We start from the raw sequence: 20787 nt of genomic DNA, 5'->3' as shown, positions 1-20787 counted from the left end.
TAAGGTCCAACAAAGGAAAAACCCCACTCGAAGTACTTAGCGTCATTCCTTTGGTGGGCCCAAGGTATCTTAGATCAGCACTGGTCTAAAGTTACTGCTTCAGACAATTTTTGGGTAATTAGAGATAAGCGAATCGATTCCACACAAATCGAATTTGGTCTGAATTTTCCAAAAGTTTCAGATTAGGTAAATTTCGAAGCCTATAGGGTTTGGGGCGCACAAATTGCAGCAAAATGGAGGCCGCTTTTCACTCTCTTACTATTTTGTAGTTATTAGAAGATCAACATTGATGTCTTCCTCTGTATTTTTTTCCCCCCTTCACACCCTTTCCGTAACCTTTGGTTAAATTCCTTATCCCCTTGTTGACAATGCAGTTATTTTATTAAGGGGAATCCTGCATGGTCTCCTGCTACATAAAAGAAAAGGGAATGGGACCATCCAGGGCTGGGACCCCTCTCTCATAAGGGCCCCAAAGCAACAGGTCTGTCTCTGTTATGTATGCCTTTGTGTAGAATATATTTCATGTAACGCTTGGTCCTGAATACAGTAGCGGGGATATAGTAATATATATATATATATATCATATTTATATTTTCAACCAGAGCGAAACTTCTAGGTTGGTTTAGCTTACACTTTTTACAGGAATGATTACAGCTTTCCTTTCACATTGAGAAGATGCAGCAAATTCTTCTTCATTACAAGGATGACAGTTTTGTCAAGAATTTCAATTTTTCAGGGACCTTTATTAATCTTAAACTGGGTTATTGACAGAACGCCACAAGGCAGAGTCAATGGATTCCGAGTGTTAATATTAGAGATGTTAATTATAACATGCATGTATTTAAACTTCTACATTGCAATAACGTTCAATCATATTGACATTTTTATTGCAAATTATGAATTGATGCTCTTACGCGTTTCTATAAAATATATATCATGTAGACAGGTTGGAAATATAAAAATAATTAAAAGCTTTAGGTAGATGTTGGAGCGTTCTGCAGGGAAACACTATCTCTCACCTATCTATTGTCAAGACTAGGGGGTATGTGGACCCACTAGTCCGCTCCGCCGTAGCAGAGTAGTAGCTTGCCAAACAGTCAATAACAGTCTCTAGGAAAAGAGTACCTGGATAGATGATTTGGCAGAATCTCGGCACGGCAGTTGCTCGGCATGGCAGACACTTGGCACAGATCACACTTGACTTCGCACTGGAACAAACACAATTACTAGATACAGGATATGGGAGCACAGGATACAGGATACAACTAAGGGACTATTTTCAATAAAAAATATGAGCAGACACAACAATGCTCGGGCAAAAAGGAAGGGCAGAGCCCTTTTTAAAGTCCAGGGTGTATAGGGATTGGCTAGGGAGCTAGTACTGGTGCATGTGCTGGCCCTTAAAAGCCAGGAAGGAGCGCGTACGCACACTACAGGAATCCATGGGGAGTTGCAGCTGCGTGTGCAGGTGTCTCTTCATGCCGGCGTCTCCCTCCCTAGAGAGTGTCCTGCGGTCGCGGCTGTACGCAAGTCAGACATGTCGGTGGTCATCGACCGCGAGCATGCATCTTTCTTTCCTTTTTTTCTTTCTTTTCTTTCATTTTTCTTTTCATTTTTTTCCTTTTTCCTTTTCCTTTTCTTTTCCTTTCCTGGAGAGGAATGTACTGCATCAGAATACACAAACTGGTTAAGCCATCTCAATTATTGGATCTCCGTCTATCTGTAAAATGAGGGTCCCTGAACCCTTGTTCTGCAATACAAGGAGTCTGCATCGATACCCAAACTGAACAAGGAAGTAGTCATTTGTCAATGGGCGTTATAGAAAGAGCAGAGCGACCATTTCTCCATTCAGTCTGTGGTCACTGCTGGCCACCTCTTCTGGCAGAACAAGGGTCATGGGACCTCCGTTCTCCCTGTAGTTGGAGGTCCTAGATGTAGGAACCCTAAATATCAGCTATGTATTGCATTCTGTGGATATGCTCAATTAACATATGTATTTCTTTGAATCTCCCTTCCTCCTATCCATTTTTTTCTCCTTGCCTTCTTATCTTTCGCTCTGGCTTTTCTTGTTCGTCCCCTGAAATGATGATCTTAATAAATCGGGGTCCGAAATGTACTGGATTAACCATCATCTTGACAAATTTAGGCCATATACGAACTGCATATTCACCATCTTATTAAACAGGGCCACACTATAACTTTATATTACTTTTGGCTTACTTGATTCATATTTGGATAGCAGTTAAACATAAATCACAGGAAAGAGAACAAGACAAACGTAAACTCATTGAAAAAAACTTCTATTAATAAAAATCAGCATTCTTACTAAAGAGGAGGGTCTCGTGACGACGAGGGTCTCGTGCCAGTCATAGCTGGTGTACAAGTTATGTTACTTATCGAGAAGACAGAAACTTCTTCTTCTGCTGCTTTGTCCTTTCCAAGGTGTCTTAATTTTTTTAAGAAAATGAGAATCTAATTTGCAAAGACTTGTCAGGAAAATTAATCACTTTTACACATTGAAACATAAACTAAACATTATCATTCCCCACAGATATGAAATTCAGAGCATAAACAAAGACATTAACACAATCCCCGGCTCATTGTTTGTTTATATTTACACATAAACACGATCGTTCGCACCTTGCGAATTCTGAGCATAAACAGAGCATTTGCTCGTCATAACGTTCTCATTGTCTGGATCCCAGAGCCGTCTTAAAGGAGGTTTATTATTTCTAAGCAGCGTGATATAGCAGAAGGTTATGCAAACCGTCTTTTTTCCTTTCAGAATTTGGACCTGTTTCCCTCCGTCATCTATATTGTCTCTTTATTCACGTATAAAATCTTATAAAAATACCAGTTATTTACAGTAATTTAATAAAAGAAAAACTCTGATTTGTAGTTAACATTGATATCTGTTGCCAGGGCCGGCCTAAGATTTATTAATACCCTGTGCAGTATGTACCTTCTATCAACGCCTTTATGGTCTGCCATATAAGACCTAAATCATATAATCATACAGTGCCCGAATGACAATGTTATAAGATGCCCAAATAACACTACCATAAGTTGCCCAGGAACACTGCCAGACATTTGCATAAATCAATAAACTAGGGATTATAGCTGCACCCGGTGCATCTGCTAGTGGCTGATTTTTCTTGGGCGCCGAGAGGAAATTGTTCGAAGGGTCCTATTACCCGGCCCGACATGGACCGTGTCAACGAGCGCTGATCAACAAGACCGCTCGTCGATTGGCGCTCATTTGCTCCTGTCACACGGAGCTATGTATGGGGACGATCGCTTGTCCCCATACATTACTGTCATGTCGGCAGCGCGTTTCAGGGAGATGTGCTGCCGATAACGATAATATTTTAGGCTGCAAAAACTATACGATCAGCTGATGAAAGAGCGTTTGCTCGTTTATCTGGTGATCATTTTCCTGTTTACACAGGGCAATGATCAGGAACGAGCGTTCTCTCAACGCTCGTTTGCCCGGTCAATGGCCTGTGTAATAGGGCATTAAGGGATCACTCTCCACCTATGCTGAGCATGTGCACATTTACTTTTAACTGCATTGTACACTTGTTAGTGATGTTATCATTGTGCAAACAGGATGTTTCATCAATGAGATCTATTCTAGATATAGACCCCAGTCTAGATGATTCGCTTCAAAGGGTGTTGTCTCCTGCTGAACCATTGGAACCCATTATTGTGTCAGAGCCTGGATCCAAGCAAGGATCCTCTGGTACTCTGATGGGCTACTTCTAACCTTTCCATAGGTTTGCAATCAAGTTTGTTATTGGGTGTGGTATCGGTGCAAGCTCTGGATGCCCACACCACCAAGGCCAGCGATGCCCACTTTAGTAGTGACAGGTGATGCACCGTGTGCGACCTTACTGGTTGCACATCCCTAAAGCCAGTCCTATTTGTTTCTGGGAAAGCTTGACAAGACCAATGTGATCACCATTACAGATCCTATTAGAGATGTTAGGCAAGGCTCACACAATGTTTGGTGACTATCGTTAGCCAAACATATGCCAAATGTGTCCTTTTGGCACATATTTGGCTGGTATACCTCAGTATACATTTGCCTTTAACTGTCCTAAACAGTTCACTAAAATCGATTTAAAAACTAAGTCAATCCCCCTATATACACAGTATGTATATATATATATATATATATATATATATATATATGTATGTATGTGTGTGTATATATATATATATAATTTTATATTTATTTAAAAAAAAAAAATAATCAATGTCAGAAACTGTATAGTCATTCAGTTGAACACATGTGGGGTATATTGTATGCTCAGTGGACTTTTCACGACGTTGCTGCCATACATAAGGTCCATTGACCACAGCAGTCAATCAGATAAGACCTGGTACATTTCTAGTCACCTCATTTTAAAATATGGACAACGATAATCACCAGTAGAAATAATTTTAAGGGCCCATTGTACAACTATACATAAGAAGGGCACATAGTAAGGCTTCTTTCCACCTAGGGTAAAGATACAGTTTGTTGCCCTAGTCTTGTCTTTAAAGATGTTTTCCCATAATCAATATTTATCACCTATCCACAGGGACCTCCAAGGATCACGAGAACGGGCTTGCCTTGCAGTTCCAGGGAGCCCCATAGGACTGGAGCGGCAGTGCGCGTGCTCGGCCACGGCCCCATTCATTTCTATTGAGCTGCCAAACATAGCACTCGGCAGCCCCAAAGAAATGAATGAAGCTATCGTTGAGCATGTTCCGTACCGCTAGATTACTATGGGGCTCCCAGGTTCGGCAGGGTAAGCCTGTTCTCGTGATCGGTCGGGGTCCCAGCTGTCGGACCTCTACGGATCAGATATTTATCACCTATCCTGTGGATAGGTGATAAATAATGATAGATTATGGGAAAACCCCTTTAAATTCCCTGGCCAAGGAAGAGTAGTTTTTTTGGCACCCTCCTGACTTTTGTCCCACCGGCCCCTAGTTATGCCTCTGCGTGCACTTTTATTATTCTGTATACTTTGTTATTGTCAGTGCACAAAGGCCATGTTAGTAATAAGGATTCATATGTTTGTGCATTAATGCCAAAAAAGGGAAAAAACACTCTATAAAGTCAGATTCTGTGCTCACCCGAGGATCATCTGCTGGGGCCGTCTCAGCCAGTTTTAAATTTCCTTTCCACCTAATAGTAATTTTTTTCTTTACAACACAGATCTGGAAGATAATGTGAAATTTCACAAGGCCAGACACAAATAATATTAATACTAATTCGAGAATAATTCTGAAATTTATGTCCAACCCCATATTTTATTAAAAAATAAAAAAAATAGAAATGTAAAAAATTCTAATTTATTATGGACTTTTTCTTTTTAGCTACATAATAAACAGCAATACTGCAAATAATTTCAGCAAAATAAGAAAATAAAAAAATAAATACTGTTTTATGTGAGGACTCTGGATGGTTATGTTTTCTCGGCTTCTACTTGCAGAAACTTCAGACCTTTTTGTACTCTCTGCTTACTTGCTGTCAGAATCTTTAATAATTAATGGCCATAATGTTATCTGTGGTGTCAGACAGATATATGTGAATCCTTGCGTGAGGCACAGGATTACAGGGATAATGTAATGGAGGCCTGAATAGTCTGGGGGTCAGCAGGATTTTTTTTTCTGCTGGATACATTGTTATCAGTGATAAAGGGCAGAACGCAACAAGATGTAATTGAATGTGTGTGAGAGCGAATCCATTCCGTATGTGAGAGCAGCTAAGTTATTATATTCTTCTCACAAGTTACCTGCCCCTTGTGTCTCATATGTTTTATATATCACACTGCAATAATTACTTGAGGAAACTTTTCTTTAATAGCTATAAGCAATTGATCTTCTCGTTCTATCCATGCTGTTCTTTTTAAAAACCGAGGTTCCCGAGACTGAGTTATTTCCAGTATTACTGCTAAAAAGCTCAAAAAAATTGGGAGTTATTTTAGCAGAAATAAATTAAATAAGTGATTTATTATTATTTTACTGATGGATTATTATTTATTATTATTATTACTATTTATTTTTACTATTAATTATTATTATTTATTATTATTACAATTTTAACGATGTTTTTATTATTATTACTATTAATTATTTATTATTACTACTATTATTGCTGTATTTAATTATTATTACTACTCTTAATATATTACTATTATTATCATTATTTTTACACTTCTAATATTATTATCATTATAACTAGTTAATTATTATTATTGTCAATACTACTATTGACTCTGATCCCAGCCGTTTGAGCAGGAGCCCGGCTGTCTTTAGGCAAACTGCCCTAGCTCCATGCCCTGCTGCACTTATGACAGCACAGTGAAAAGTGAAAAGGTGTATTGCCAGTGATTGAGGGTACTTATGCCCCGGCGCCATACCTGGTAGAGCGTGTTTGGGCTGTCTAATGACAGCTGGGTTTCTGCTCTAACAGCCAAGCTCGGAGTTACCCCTGATCCCAGCCCTTTTAACTCTTAGATGCCGTGGTCAATAGAGACCGTGGCTTCCTCCCTCTGTCACTTCATCGGCACTGTAGCAACGCAATTGTGTAGTTTGCACGTAAGTGGGGGCCTAACAAAGGCTCCCAGGTCTGCCAACAGAATATGAAAAAATATAAATGAAAATGAACACACAAGTCTATAATGACCCAAACTATAAAATATTACGTTATTTATCCACATGATGATCACGGTAAAAAAAAAAAAAAAAAGACAAAATTGTTGTTTTCTGTTCATCCTGCCTTCCAAAAAACACAATAAAAAGTGATCTAAAAGTCGTATGTAACCCAAAATGACACCAATAAAAACGACAAGTCATCCCACAAAAAAATTGCTAACATACAGCTGCATCGGTGAAATAATAAAAATGTTATGGTTCTTAGAATATGGTGACACAAAAACTTTGTGCAAAAGTATTAAAACATAAAAAATATATATAAATTTGGTATCACCGTAATTGTAACTACCGGCAGAATAAAGTTATGTTATTTATACCACCCGGTAAACGGTGTAAATTTAAGACGCAAAGAAAGAGTGGCAGAATTTCTGTTTTTATTTTCATTACTTCCCAAAAAAGAAGCTTTTAGAAGTTAATTAATAAATTATATGTAGCCCAAAATGGTGGCATTAAAAAAAATTCAACTTGTCCAACAAAAAAAAACAAGGCTATGGCCTATGTAATGTTGGCGATGAAAAACTGAAAAAAAAAAATCACTTGGTCAGTAAGGCCCAAAATAGACTGTTCACTAAAGGGTTAAGTTATTATTTTTATTATTATTATTTGTTATTGTAGTTATTCATATTATTACTGATGGTTCATTGGCTTTCTGGTATTTTTGATGGCAAGAATATTGCAGTCAACAGCACTGAGGTTGGATTCACACCTGGCATATTTTGTCAGCATCAAATCCACCACAATATCCGCATGTTTTACAAAAACAAAAATACCAGAACTCGGACAAAAGTCAATAAGTGCTGTCAGGATTCGTTGGTATCTGTTGATTGATGGCTCTAGCATAGCTGTCAAGGCTCCATTATAATCAGAAGCCACGATGCCGAGCCAAATTGTTGTTTTTTGAAATTATCATCATTATTATTATAACTAAAGTATATTTATTATTAGTTACTTTGGAATCTTTCACCAGAAAAACCCCCTTTAAAACTTGGTTCACATCTACGTCAGGGCTCCGTTCATGGGTTCCGCCGTAGCTTTCCGTCAGGGGAACCCATGAATGGAATCCAAACTGAAACAAACGCAAACCATAGGTTTCTGTTTGGGATCACCACTGATTTCAATGGTGACGGATCGGGTGCAAATGGTTTCCGTTTGTCACCGTTGTGTAAGGGTTCCGTCGTTTTGACGGAATCAATACCGTAGTTGACTGCGCTATTCATTCTGTCAAACGCCGGAAGCCTTACACAACGGTGACAAACGGAAACCATTTGCACCCGATCCGTCACCATTGAAATTTAATGGTGATGCGGCAACCTATGGTTTCCATTTGTTTCAGTTTGCATTCCTTTCATGGGTTCCCCTCACGGAAAGCTATGACGGAACCCAGGAATGGACTCCCGACACAGATGTGAGCGAAGCCTAAAAAATACTATCTACACGATGCTAGTTGCAATATGTTATAACAAGGGCTAATAAACCTGTTGAATAACGCCATAAAACCCCTGTTCAAAAAAAAGTGCCATCTGCTAATTATGGCTTCTCCCGGCCTGATTGGAAAGCACCAATTGCGGATAGAAACAACGCAGCAGAATACAGTAGCAGCAAAGTGGATGAGATTTAACAATTCTCATCTACACGCTGCGTAAAAATTCCGACCACAAATTGACCTGCGGTGCATATTTTTTAGACCGCAGTATGTAAATTCCTGCTACGTAAAGTGGATAGAATTGCTGAGTTTTTCCAAGGAGATGTCCCCATATCCCAGCATTGAGAAAAACGCCGTGAAATCCGCATCATTTTCTGCAGTGAAAACCGAAAGAAATGGTGTGTTTTATCGGCAGCGGAAAGTCTGCTACTTTCAACGGAATTTCTGCAGAAATTTTCTGCAGCAATTCCGTTGTGTGTGGACAAGCCCTAGGCTCATATGTATGGCCACATTAATGTTCTGTTGTATGCAGAGCGGTTACAGTGCTTCCAAAGAGGCGCATGACATCTCTACTGTACCTCCATATGCCTCCGATTTCATAAGGAGACCATTGTGGCGTGGTCCATTAGACTCCATATGTAGAAAGGCCTTCTCCCCTAGAATCATTGCTTGTAGGGGAAAATAGCTCCGTACATAAGGCACCCGGTGGAGCCTACACAACAGCACACCAAGAAGTCGTACAGCCTCCATGCGCAGCACATGGCTCTGCAGAATGCATTATTGAATCTGTATTAACAACTAAAAATAATTGTTTTTTAGATTCCCGGACATTGAACTTTTTGGAAAAATAACAATATTGAAGCAAGGTAGTTATGAGAAGAGCATTAACCTCATTCTTCATTCTCATATCCATATCGCCTGCAGGATGAGAAAAACATTGTACAAAATACATTCATTATCCTCTAGAACTTCATTTAAATAAGGATCAAGTAATTGGACATGAAAATACTTTTGCATACACAGTAATATTCAAAACAATCCGGAAAATGTTATCACTTCTGACAAGTAGGGCAAGAAAATTATCAGGATTATTTTTGCTGTCTGGAAATGTATGAAAATAAACTAATACCGGGCACGAATATGTTCAAAAATTAAAGAATTTTCCCGTAAATATAAATCCCTGAGTCGTCATTTTCTCAAGTTTTTAAAAATTTTAATCAATTATTTTTTCATTCCGTCTGTTTTTGGGAAAAATGAATGACCACTTAGGGCATGACCACACGTGGCGGATTTCCTCCGCAACTGTCCGCATCAATGCTGCACAGAATCTGCGTTGCAGATTCTGCTGCGGATCTGCACAAAATGTGCAGTAAATTGATGCGGACTAGCTGCTGCGGACTGCGGTAAAAGTACTTCCGTTCTCCCTATCAGTGCAGGATAGAGAGAAGGGACAGCACTTTCCCTTGTGAAAGTCAAAGAAATTCATACTTACCGCCCGTTGTCTTGGTGACGCGTCCCTCCTTCGGCATCCAGCCCGATCTCCCTGGATGACGCGGCAGTCCATGTGACCGCTGCAGCCTGTTATTAGCCTGTGATTGGCTGCAGCCGTCACTTAGACTGAAACGTCATCCTGGGAGGCCGGACTGGAGACAGAAGCAGGGAGTTCTCGGTAAGTATGAACTTCATTTTTTTTTACAGATACATGTATATTGGGATCGGTAGTCACTGTCCCGGGTGCAGAAACAGTTACTGCCGATCGCTTAACTCTTTCAGCACACTGGACAGTGACTATTTACTGACGTCTCCTAGCAACGCTCCCGTCATTACGGGAGCCCCATTGACTTCCTCAGTCTGGCTGTAGACCTAGAAATACATAGGTCCAGCCAGAATGAAGAAATGTCAAGTTAAAAAAGCAAGACGGATCCGCAGCACACATAACATGTGCATGACAGCTGCGGACTTCATTGCGGAAATTAGAATCTCCATTGAAGTCAATGGAGAAATTCCGCCATGAGTCCGCCACTGCTCCGCAACAGACAGAGCATGCTGCGGACACCAAATTCCGCTCCGCAGCCTATGCTCCGCAGCGGAATTTTACGCCTCGTCTAAACGAACACTGCTAAATTAAAGTGTAAGTCAATGGACAAACGGCTCCGCTGCGGATTAACGCTGCGGAGTGTCCGCAGCGGAATTTAAGTGAAATTCCGCCACGTGTGAACCCAGCCTTATGTGGCTTGGCAATACATCTTGACGGCCTCAAAGACATGGCAGAGCTGTATGCACAGAGCCTGTACCCACAAGGAGTCCATGTGCCTATGTTCAGACATTGTGGATTTTCAGTGCAGTATAATGCTAGGTAAAAGGGTTTTACAAAACCCAAACCCCTGCATAGGTATATGATAAAATTTTTGCTTCATGGGGAGATTGTTGTATACTGTCCATTGAACAAGAATATAGTTTTTGCATTGAATAATAAACTACAGTAGTAAGCAATAAGCTCATAAGCTCCCCCTAGTGGTAACTACAAGCAGTCAAAATTGTCTAATTTAAATTTTATGGGGGACATTTCTGAAGCCCTCTTGTTTTGGTGTAAAAAAAAAAGTAGATTTTCGTGCAAAAACTTACTATTTGCACCAAAATTTAGCGACTTTTCTATTCTTAAGACATAACTTTAAAAAGTGGGTGGGGCTTATAAAAGGGACAGGCTCATCCCTGCCCTATACATTTACTATGATTTAGAATACATCAGCAGGAAAAGGTTAAGAAAGTAATCAGCACAGATAGTTGGACCTTAAAAATTTGTGTTAAATCGTGGCCGTTCACATCAAAGTTTTATGTACAATTTTGCATTTTAAAAGAAAAATAAAACAATTTTAGCAAATATTCTGATTTGAAAAAAAAAAAAAAACTACCATTTTATGTATACAGGCTACAAACAAACAAACAAACAAACAAACAAACAAACAAACAAACAAACAAACCCCTATGTGTAGTCTGATCTCATCTTCTTGGTTTACCTACAGTCAGTAGAAGAGGAGGCAGATGGAAGGGAGTTAGGCTGGGTTCACACGAGCACATTAACGTCCGTAATGGACGGCCGTATTTCGGCCGGAAGTCCCGGACCGAACTCAGTGCAGGGAGCCGGGTTCCTAGCATCATAAACTCAGCATTTGCTGTCAGTAATCACACTCACAAGCCATGAATAAGAACGCAGGCAGCGTTCGAAACGCGTAGGCTATCTACCCTATATCCATACTCTTGGCATTGCAAGACACCATCATCAATTTTCTATCGATCCTATTTTAAACAGATATAATTAAAACTTGGAAAAAGTTTATTTTTAATTACAACAGCGCTGGATCTACCATTTCTCCTTTATACAATAAACTAATCGTGTGCCGTCACGAAGACCCGTGCGCAAGGACCACAAAACAAAAGTCCATACAAAAGGTGAGCTGGAGGCATCTTTCTTTTTGTTGCTCCTAGCATCATAGTTATGTACGACGCTAGGAGTCCCTGCCTCTCCGTGGAACTACTGTCCCGTACTGAAAACATGATTACAGTACGGGACAGTTGTCCTGCAGGGAGGCAGGGACTCCTAGCATCGTACATAACTATGATACTAGGAGCCCGGCTCCCTGCACTGAGTTCGGTCCGGGACTTCTGGCCGAAATACGTCCGTCCATTACGGACGTTAATGTGCTTGTGTGAACCCAGCCTAAGGCTGGGTTCACACGACCTATTTTCAGACGTAATGGAGACGTTTTACGCCTCGAATTACGTCTGAAAAAATGGCTCCAATACGTTGGCACACATCTGCCCATTACTTTCAATGGGCTTTACGATGTTCTGTGCCGACGACCTGTCATTTTACGCGTCGCTGTCAAAAGACGGCTCGTAAAATTACAGCCTCGTCAAAAGAAGTGCAGGACACTTCTTGGAACGTTTTCTCATAGACTCCAATGAAAACATTTCCAAAAATGGCCGTAAAAACCGCCACAAAAACGCTGCGAAAAACGCTGCGAAAAACGCGAGTTGCTCAAAAAACGTCTGAAAATCAGGGGCTGTTTTCCCTTGAAAACAGCTCCGTATTTCGAGACGTTTTTGACTCTACGTGTGAACATAGCCTAAAGCTGGGTTCACACACACTATTTACGGACGTAATTCGGGCGTTTTAGCCTCGAATTACGTCCGAAAATACGGCTCGTTTTTAAAAAAGACGCCCGCGTCAAAGGAGTGCCTGTCACTTCTTGAGACGTAATTGGAGCCGTTTTCCATTGACTCCATGGAAAAACAGCTCCAATTACTTCCGTAATGGACGCAGCGAAAAACGTCTGCACATGCCAATACGTCTGAAATTCCGGAGCTGTTTTCAAGGGAAAACAGCTCCGTAATTTCAGCTGTAACGGAGGCTGCCGTGTGAACATACCCTAACACAGGACTGCAGGCTCAGACTACACAAAATGTGCTTAGAATCTGTAACCATGGAGACACACAGATCTGCATAGGAGCTGTATCCACAAAACGGTAAGAAATGAAGTTTGCAAATAGTCTTGCTTAAAATGTTTCCTATTTTAGATGTTTTAGAGCAGTGCAAAATGTTGTAAATGCGTTCGCGACCTTTAAAGCGTAACTAAAGATTAACAACAAAAAAAAATTGACCTGCTATTATGTGATTACATTAATCCTAGCCATTTTTTTCACTTCAAAGTGCTTTTTTTGCAGTTTTTGTGCAACAGTCTACATCTATTTTCTCACATTTCCGGATTCTGGCCAGTTGCTGGGGGCCGTCTTACTGTGTGTGATGTCTGCCAGTACTGTATGCAATATTCAATCTGCCCATAGTTCCCATCATGCACCTAAACAGCCAGCCAATCAGAAAAACCCCAGGTCCTTGTACTGCCTAGATTATACATACATGTATCTGATAACCTACTGGGGTGTTTGTGGGAGCTGTACATTATATTATTACGCTTAGGGTATGTTCACACGCCCTATTTACGGACGTAATTCGGGCGTTTTACGCCTCGAATTATGTCCGAAAATACGGCTCCAAACCGGCTGCCCATTGAATTCAATGGGTCTTACGATGTTCTGTGCAGACGGGCTTTTTTTTTACGTAAAAAGACGCCCGCGTCAAAGAAGTGCATGTCACTTGTTGGGACGTAATTGGAGCCGTTTTTCATTGACTCCATTGAAAAAAAGCTCCAATTACGTCCGTAATGGACGCCGCGAAAAACGCGAGTACGAGCAATTACGTCTGAAATTCAGGAGCAGTTTTCGCCTAAAAACAGCTCCGTAATTTCAGGCGTAATTGACGTTGGCGTGTGACCATACCCTTAGGGTATGTTCACACGCAATGACCAAAAACGTCTGAAAGTACGGAGCTGTTTCAAGGCGAAAACAGCTCCTGATTTTCAGACGTTTTTGTAGCAACTCGCGTTTTTCGCAACGTATTTTACGGCCGTTATTGGAGCTGTTTTTCAATGGAGTCAATGAAAAACGGCTCCAAAAACGTCCTAAGAAGTGACATGCACTTCTTTTTCGCGGGCGTCTTTTTACGTGCCGTATTTTGACAGCGACGCGTAAAATAACATCATGGGAACAGAACATCGTAAAACCCATTGAAAGCAATGGGCAGATGTTTGTAGACGTAATGGAGCTGTTTTTTTAGGCGTAATTCGAGGCGTAAAACGCCCGAATTACGTCTGAAAACAGTGTGTGTGAACATGCCCTTAGAGCTATAATAACCTGCAGTTTCTTTACAGCGGGCGCACGAGCTGTTAGCTCCTGTTTATACGGAGGATTTTGCAGGCAGAAAAACTCTGCCTCAAAATTTCTTACGGAATTTCTTAAGGCACATTTTGACCTGCTTGCACATTCTTGCCGCGTTTTCCGCTGTGGGGGGAAAGAAACTGCGAGAAACTCTTTTTCTGCTTCCCATTGATTTCAGTGGGGGGTCAGAGGCGGAACGACGGTAAGAAAGAACATGCCGCTTATTTTTCCCGCGAGCGGCTAAAAGCCGCCGCAGAAAAAACAGCCTACTTTCAGACATTTTTTTACGCTGATTCCGACACAAAATCAGTGTGAAAAAAAACTGTGTGAACAGGGCCTAATGGCGCACAATGACTTTGAGAAGAAGTGCAGGTCTGATGCCGACTCCCTGTATCCTCTCTCCGCTCTGTACACTCTAGTCCATAGTGTATATAGAGGGGGAAAAGGGGGCAGGGAGGCGGCGCTGCACAAAGGCTTATTCTATAGCGCCTCTGTACACATTCTACGTAGCGACCCTGTCTATCCTACCTGCTAAACCAGGCTTTACTTACAGAAAAGGGTGCAGCATAAAAAATATGGTCGCACCTAGTCGCTTAAAGAGGCTCTGTCACCAGATTTTGCAACCCCTATCTGCTATTGCAGCTGATCGGCGCTGCAATGTAGATTACAGTAACGTTTTTATTTTTAAAAAACAAGCATTTTTGGCCAAGTTATGACCATTTTTGTAGTTATGCAAATGAGGCTTGCAAAAGTCCAAGTGGGTGTGTTTAAAAGTAAAAGTCCAAGTGGGCGTGTATTAGGTGCGTACATCGGGGCGTTTTTAATACTTTTACTAGCTGGGCGCTCTGAAGAGAAGTATCATCCACTTCTCTTCAGAACGCCCAGCTTCTGACAGTGCAGATCTGTGATGTCACTCACAGGTCCTGCATCGTGTCGGCCACATCGGCACCAGAGGCTACAGTTGATTCTGCAGCAGCATCAGCGTTTGCAGGTAAGATCGACGTCACAGATCTGCACTGTCAGAAGCTGGGCGTTCTGAAGAGAAGTGGATGATACTTCTCTTCAGAGCGCCCAGCTAGTAAAAGTATTAAAAACGCCCCGATGTACGCACCTAATACACGCCCACTTGGACTTTTACTTTTAAACACACCCACTTGGACTTTTGCAAGCCTCATTTGCATAACTACAAAAATGGTCATAACTTGGCCAAAAATGCTCGTTTTTTTAAAAATAAAAACGTTACTGTAATCTACATTGCAGTGCCTATCTGCTGCAATAGCAGATAGGGGTTGCAAAATCTGGTGACAGAGCCTCTTTAAGGCTGGGTTCACACAACCTATTTTCAGATGTAAACGAGGCGTATTAGGCCTCGTTTTAGGCCTGAAAATAGGGCTACAATACATCGGCAAACATCTGCCCATTCATTTGAATGGGTTTGCCGACGTACTGTGCAGACGACCTGTCATCTACGCGTCGTCGTTTGACAGCTGTTTGACGCGTAAATTGACTGCCTCGGCAAAGAAGTGCAGGATACTTATACACATATAAGAGGTACTCAATATGGGGCTCATAACCAGCTTGTTTTGCAATTGCTACATTTTGTGTTAGAAAGAAATGTATTTATCTTTGAAGACCGCATTTTTCACCAGCAACGTGGTACAGCAATGGGGAGTCCCACTGCTCCCACCTTTGCAAATTTATTTCTTGGTTGGTGGGAAGAGACAGTAGTATTCGGGGACAGATTTGCTAAATGGACTTCATCAATAGGGATCTGGATTAGATATATTGATGACGTGTTGCTGTTTTGGAATTCAACAGTGGAGGAATTCAATACCTTTGTGGCAGCCCTCAATGTAAACGATCTAGGGCTAAGGTTTACTTGTGAAATCAGTGATCAGGAATTATCTTTTTTAGATCTCAAGAGCATCAAAACTAAGGATGGCACAATACGTACTAAAGTACATCGTAAGGAAACAGCGACCAACAGCTTCCTTCAATGGAATAGTTGCCACCCTTATCCCCTTAAACGAGGGATCCCTAGAGGCCAGTTTATGAGAGTACGCCGGAACTGTAGCTCGATGGATGATTTTGAGATACAGGCGCAGGACCTCACAAATAGTTTGAAGGATAGAGGCTTCCCTAAGGGGGTAATCAGAAAGGCCTATGAGGGAGCGAGAGATTCAGATAGGCAGAGTCTTCTTGTCCCGAGACAACGAAAAGAGGAAAGAATCACGAGACTCATAGGTACTTATGACTCCAAACAATCTGAAATCATGCAAATTTTAAAAAGGTACTGGCGTATCCTAAGTGCTGATGTGGACTTGGCGGATCAGATCACAAAATGGCCCTCAGTAACGTTCCGTAGAGGTAAAAACATTAGGGACAGGGTGATGCAGAGTTGCTTTGACCCCATTACACAAAAAGGAACTTGGCTGGACAGGCAGGTACCGGGCACACATAGATGTGGCAGTTGCAAAGCTTGTGATTTTATCCAGAGTGGGAAAAAATTCAAAAGTGTTACTACAAAGGTGGAGTATGATATTCAAGACTTCGTGAATTGTAAAACAGCAGGAGTGGTCTACTTAATAACATGTCCATGCCCCCTGAATTATGTGGGTAAAACGGTGCGGCAGTTTCGGCGCCGGATTAGAGAACATGTTGGTGATGTTGTTAACTCGAGAGATACTCCTATATCCAAACATGTACATGCTAAACATCAGGGTAGAGCAGAATGTTTAAAATTTCCGGCAATTGAACTAATACGTCCTCCTAAGCGGGGAGGGGATTGGGACAACCTTATTCTGCGTAAAGAAGCCCAATGGATCTATAGATTGGAATGTGTACAGCCTGAAGGGTTAAACGAGCAGACAAATTATGCCTGTTTTATCTAAATATGCATCCTTATCATTTGTATATCATGAGGGTTTTCTAGGCAGATATATGGCCGCTGTGCCAAGTCCTTGTACAGCAGCTTGCATTATGCCATTTAATGTTAAGAGGCATGGTTCTTCTTTTCAGTAAGTGATTCAAAATTCCAAAGCGTGGTAGACATTGTATCGCTCAATCATTCATACAATATGTATCTACAGGGATGGTGCTTTATCGATGGTAGTCCAGTTGCGGTTTTGAGCTGATGCGCAATATTTATCCAAACTTATTATTATTGTTATACTCCATCCTCGATTACAATGAGCTCCTGTGCGGCAATGAGGTGTTCCTACAGCCTCCATTGTGCCTGCGCGTTCGTCTGATGATTGTCTATGTTGCTTCCGGGTATGTCAGATGACAGCCGGGAGTCACATGGTCAGGCGTCACGGATCTGGTGGGTGAGTGTGATTGGCTGGTTCGGAGTGCGCCGCCGAGGCCTGGGGGAGGAGTTATGTGTTATAATAACTCAGAGTCCCGTAGTGAAGCATGCCGCTGATATCTATGCGAGCATGCTTCCGTGGTGTACAGCAGAATATCTGCTGTTTAAGTAATATCGCTGGCATCCTGGCCAGAGTGACCAAGCTACAGACCCCTGATGATAAGAATAGAAACGCGTAGGGTTGGCTTCAAGTGAGGAATTTTAGCGTAGGGGACAGTGGCATTGTTGTGTACCTGAGCATTAGGAGTTTTTGGTGCGGTTATCGCGGGCTCCGGTGTGTTCGAGGGTCTAAACCACTGTTACACCAATGTTTAAACGCTGATTCCAGATTGGTATCTTTGTAGTACACCCAGTCATAGAGGGTTCGCAACTGAATCAGGACTTGGAGTAATTGTTTAATACGTTTTTAATACACACGGTGGGGCTTTTCACAGTGGTGATTGTACCCCTGTTTTTAGAGAGTTATGAAATAAAGTTATATATTTTACTCATATATCACTTCAGTGAATCTACAATACATCGGCAAACATCTGCCCATTCATTTGAATGGGTTTGCCGACGTACTGTGCAGACAACCTGTCATTTACGCGTCGTCGTTTGACAGCTGTCAAACGATGACGCGTAAATTGACTGCCTCGGCAAAGAAGTGCAGGGCACTTATATACATTATATGCAGGACACTTATATACATTATATTCAGGACACTTATATACATTATATGCAGGGCACTTATATACATTATATGCAGGACACTTATATACATTATATGCAGGGCACTTATATACATTATATGCAGGACACTTATATACATTATATGCAGGACACTTATATACATTATATGCAGGGCACTTATATACATTATATGCAGGACACTTATATACATTATATGCAGGACACTTATATACATTATATGCAGGACACGTATATACATTATATGCAGGACACTTATATACATTATATGCGGGACACTTATATACATTATATGCGGGACACTTATATACATTATATGCGGGACACTTATATACATTATATGCGGGACACTTATATACATTATATGCAGGACACTTATATACATTATATGCAGGGCACTTATATACATTATATGCAGGGCACTTATATACATTATATGCAGGACACTTCTATACATTATATGCAGGACACGTCTATACATTATATGCGGGACACTTATATACATTATATCCAGGACACTTATATACATTATATCCAGGACACTTATATACATTATATGCAGGACACTTATATACATTATATGCAGGACACTTATATACATTATATGCAGGACACTTATATACATTATATGCAGAACACGTATATACATTATATGCAGAACACTTATATACATTATATGCAGGGCACTTATATACATTATATGCGGGACACTTATATACATTATATGCAGGACACTTATATACATTATATGCGGGACACTTATATACATTATATGCGGGACACTTATATACATTATATGCGGGACACTTATATACATTATATGCGGGACACTTATATACATTATATGCGGGACACTTATATACATTATATGCGGGACACTTATATACATTATATGCGGGACACTTCTATACATTATATGCAGGACACTTCTATACATTATATGCAGGACACTTATATACATTATATGCGGGACACTTATATACATTATATGCGGGACACTTATATACATTATATGCGGGACACTTATATACATTATATGCAGGACACTTCTATACATTATATGCAGGACACTTATATACATTATATGCGGGACACTTATATACATTATATGCAGGACACTTATATACATTATATGCGGGACACTTATATACATTATATGCGGGACACTTATATACATTATATGCGGGACACTTATATACATTATATGCGGGACACTTATATACATTATATGCAGGACACTTCTATACATTATATGCAGGACACTTATATACATTATATGCGGGACACTTATATACATTATATGCAGGACACTTATATACATTATATGCAGGACACTTATATACATTATATGCGGGACACTTCTATACATTATATGCGGGACACTTATATACATTATATGCGGGACACTTATATACATTATATGCGGGACACTTATATACATTATATGCGGGACACTTATATACATTATATGCGGGACACTTATATACATTATATGCGGGACACTTATATACATTATATGCAGGACACTTATTTACATTATATGCAGGACACTTATATACATTATATGCAGGACACTTATATACATTATATGCAGGACACTTATATAGATTATATGCAGGACACTTATATACATTATATGCAGGGCACTTATATACATTATATGCAGGACACTTATATACATTATATGCAGGACACTTATATACATTATATGCAGGACACTTGTATACATTATATGCAGGGCACTTATATACATTATATGCAGGGCACTTGTATACATTATATGCAGGACACTTATATACATTATATGCAGGACACTTCTTTCAGACGTAATTTGAGCCGTTCTTTATTGAACTCAATGAAGAAGAGCTCAAAATTTACGGCTGTCAGAGAAGCCTCTCAAAATGCGAGGAGGAGCATTTACGTCTGAAACGAGGCAGCTGTTTTCTCCTGAAAACAGTCTGTCTTTTCAGACGTAAAAACCTGCTACCGTGTGCACATACCCTTAAAGACAACAGTATAAAACCTGTAATAAGTTTTATGCCTAAAATAGTGGGCTCCTATAAATGCAACTCAGTAAGGTGTCTATGTTGTGACCATATGTCACAGAAAAACCACATCCAGCTACAACATTACAAAATAAATCTTTCCAATTAAAGATTTCATGAATTGTTCCACCAGTTATGTACTATACCTTTTGGAATGCAGCTGTGGGCTTCAGTACATAGGTAGAACGATACAGCCCCTAAGAACGAGAATAAAGTGAATAAATAAACATAGATCCAATACCATTAATCATTTTCTGAAACACAGTGTTTCTAGACACCTCCACTTTGAACATGAGGGAGTTTTTTCAGTAAAAGTAACACCACTAGGACACATACCCAATACCTCCAATAATAGGTTCTCCTCCCTAAAAAAATCGGGAGGCGTACTGGATCTATAAATTTCATGGTTTAAATCCGGGAGGATTGAATGAAACTATAGAGAATACTAATGACTTTTAAAAATCTACCCTGAAACGTGTCATTCAAACACAACACATAGGTTTTACTGTATAGGTAAGAAGGGAAAGTATGACTATAGTACTATGATCAATATTAATATTCAATGTAAACTGTACGTATGGTATACACTCCACTTGACAAGTTTTTGATCTAGACATCACCCATATAAGTATTTTAAACAATATATCCTACATTTGGAATCCCCTTTACATACATATTTTTATACTTTTAGCCCCAAATATCTGAGTACAATTAACTCAGGGAGTGCATGTAGTAGAAACATGATAAAAAAAACCTGACCGTGTGCAATCTAATAT

General features: G+C 40.3%; 1 long non-coding RNA gene across 3 annotated transcripts in view; it reads right to left on the bottom strand.

Annotated features, from left to right (window-relative positions):
• Positions 1 to 539: 539 nt before the first annotated feature.
• LOC142656192 (uncharacterized) overlaps positions 540 to 20787 on the bottom strand; it is an 81322-nt gene continuing 61074 nt past the window's right edge. For 2 of the 3 annotated variants that reach the window (XR_012849614.1, XR_012849612.1), the window contains 3 exons: positions 20158 to 20208; positions 5128 to 5211; positions 2327 to 2446 (listed from right to left, as the gene is read on the bottom strand). This is a non-coding gene — a long non-coding RNA (uncharacterized LOC142656192). Of the gene's footprint in view, positions 1650 to 2326; positions 2447 to 5127; positions 5212 to 20157; positions 20209 to 20787 lie in introns of those variants that run through there. The other variant, XR_012849613.1, reaches the window with a different exon arrangement.

This window comes from Rhinoderma darwinii, chromosome 6, assembly GCF_050947455.1.
Source record: "Rhinoderma darwinii isolate aRhiDar2 chromosome 6, aRhiDar2.hap1, whole genome shotgun sequence".
In the NCBI taxonomy this organism is placed as follows: domain Eukaryota; kingdom Metazoa; phylum Chordata; class Amphibia; order Anura; family Rhinodermatidae; genus Rhinoderma; species Rhinoderma darwinii.
The sequence above is the reverse complement of the archived record's forward strand: the minus strand, read 5'-3'. Positions and strand labels throughout refer to the sequence as shown.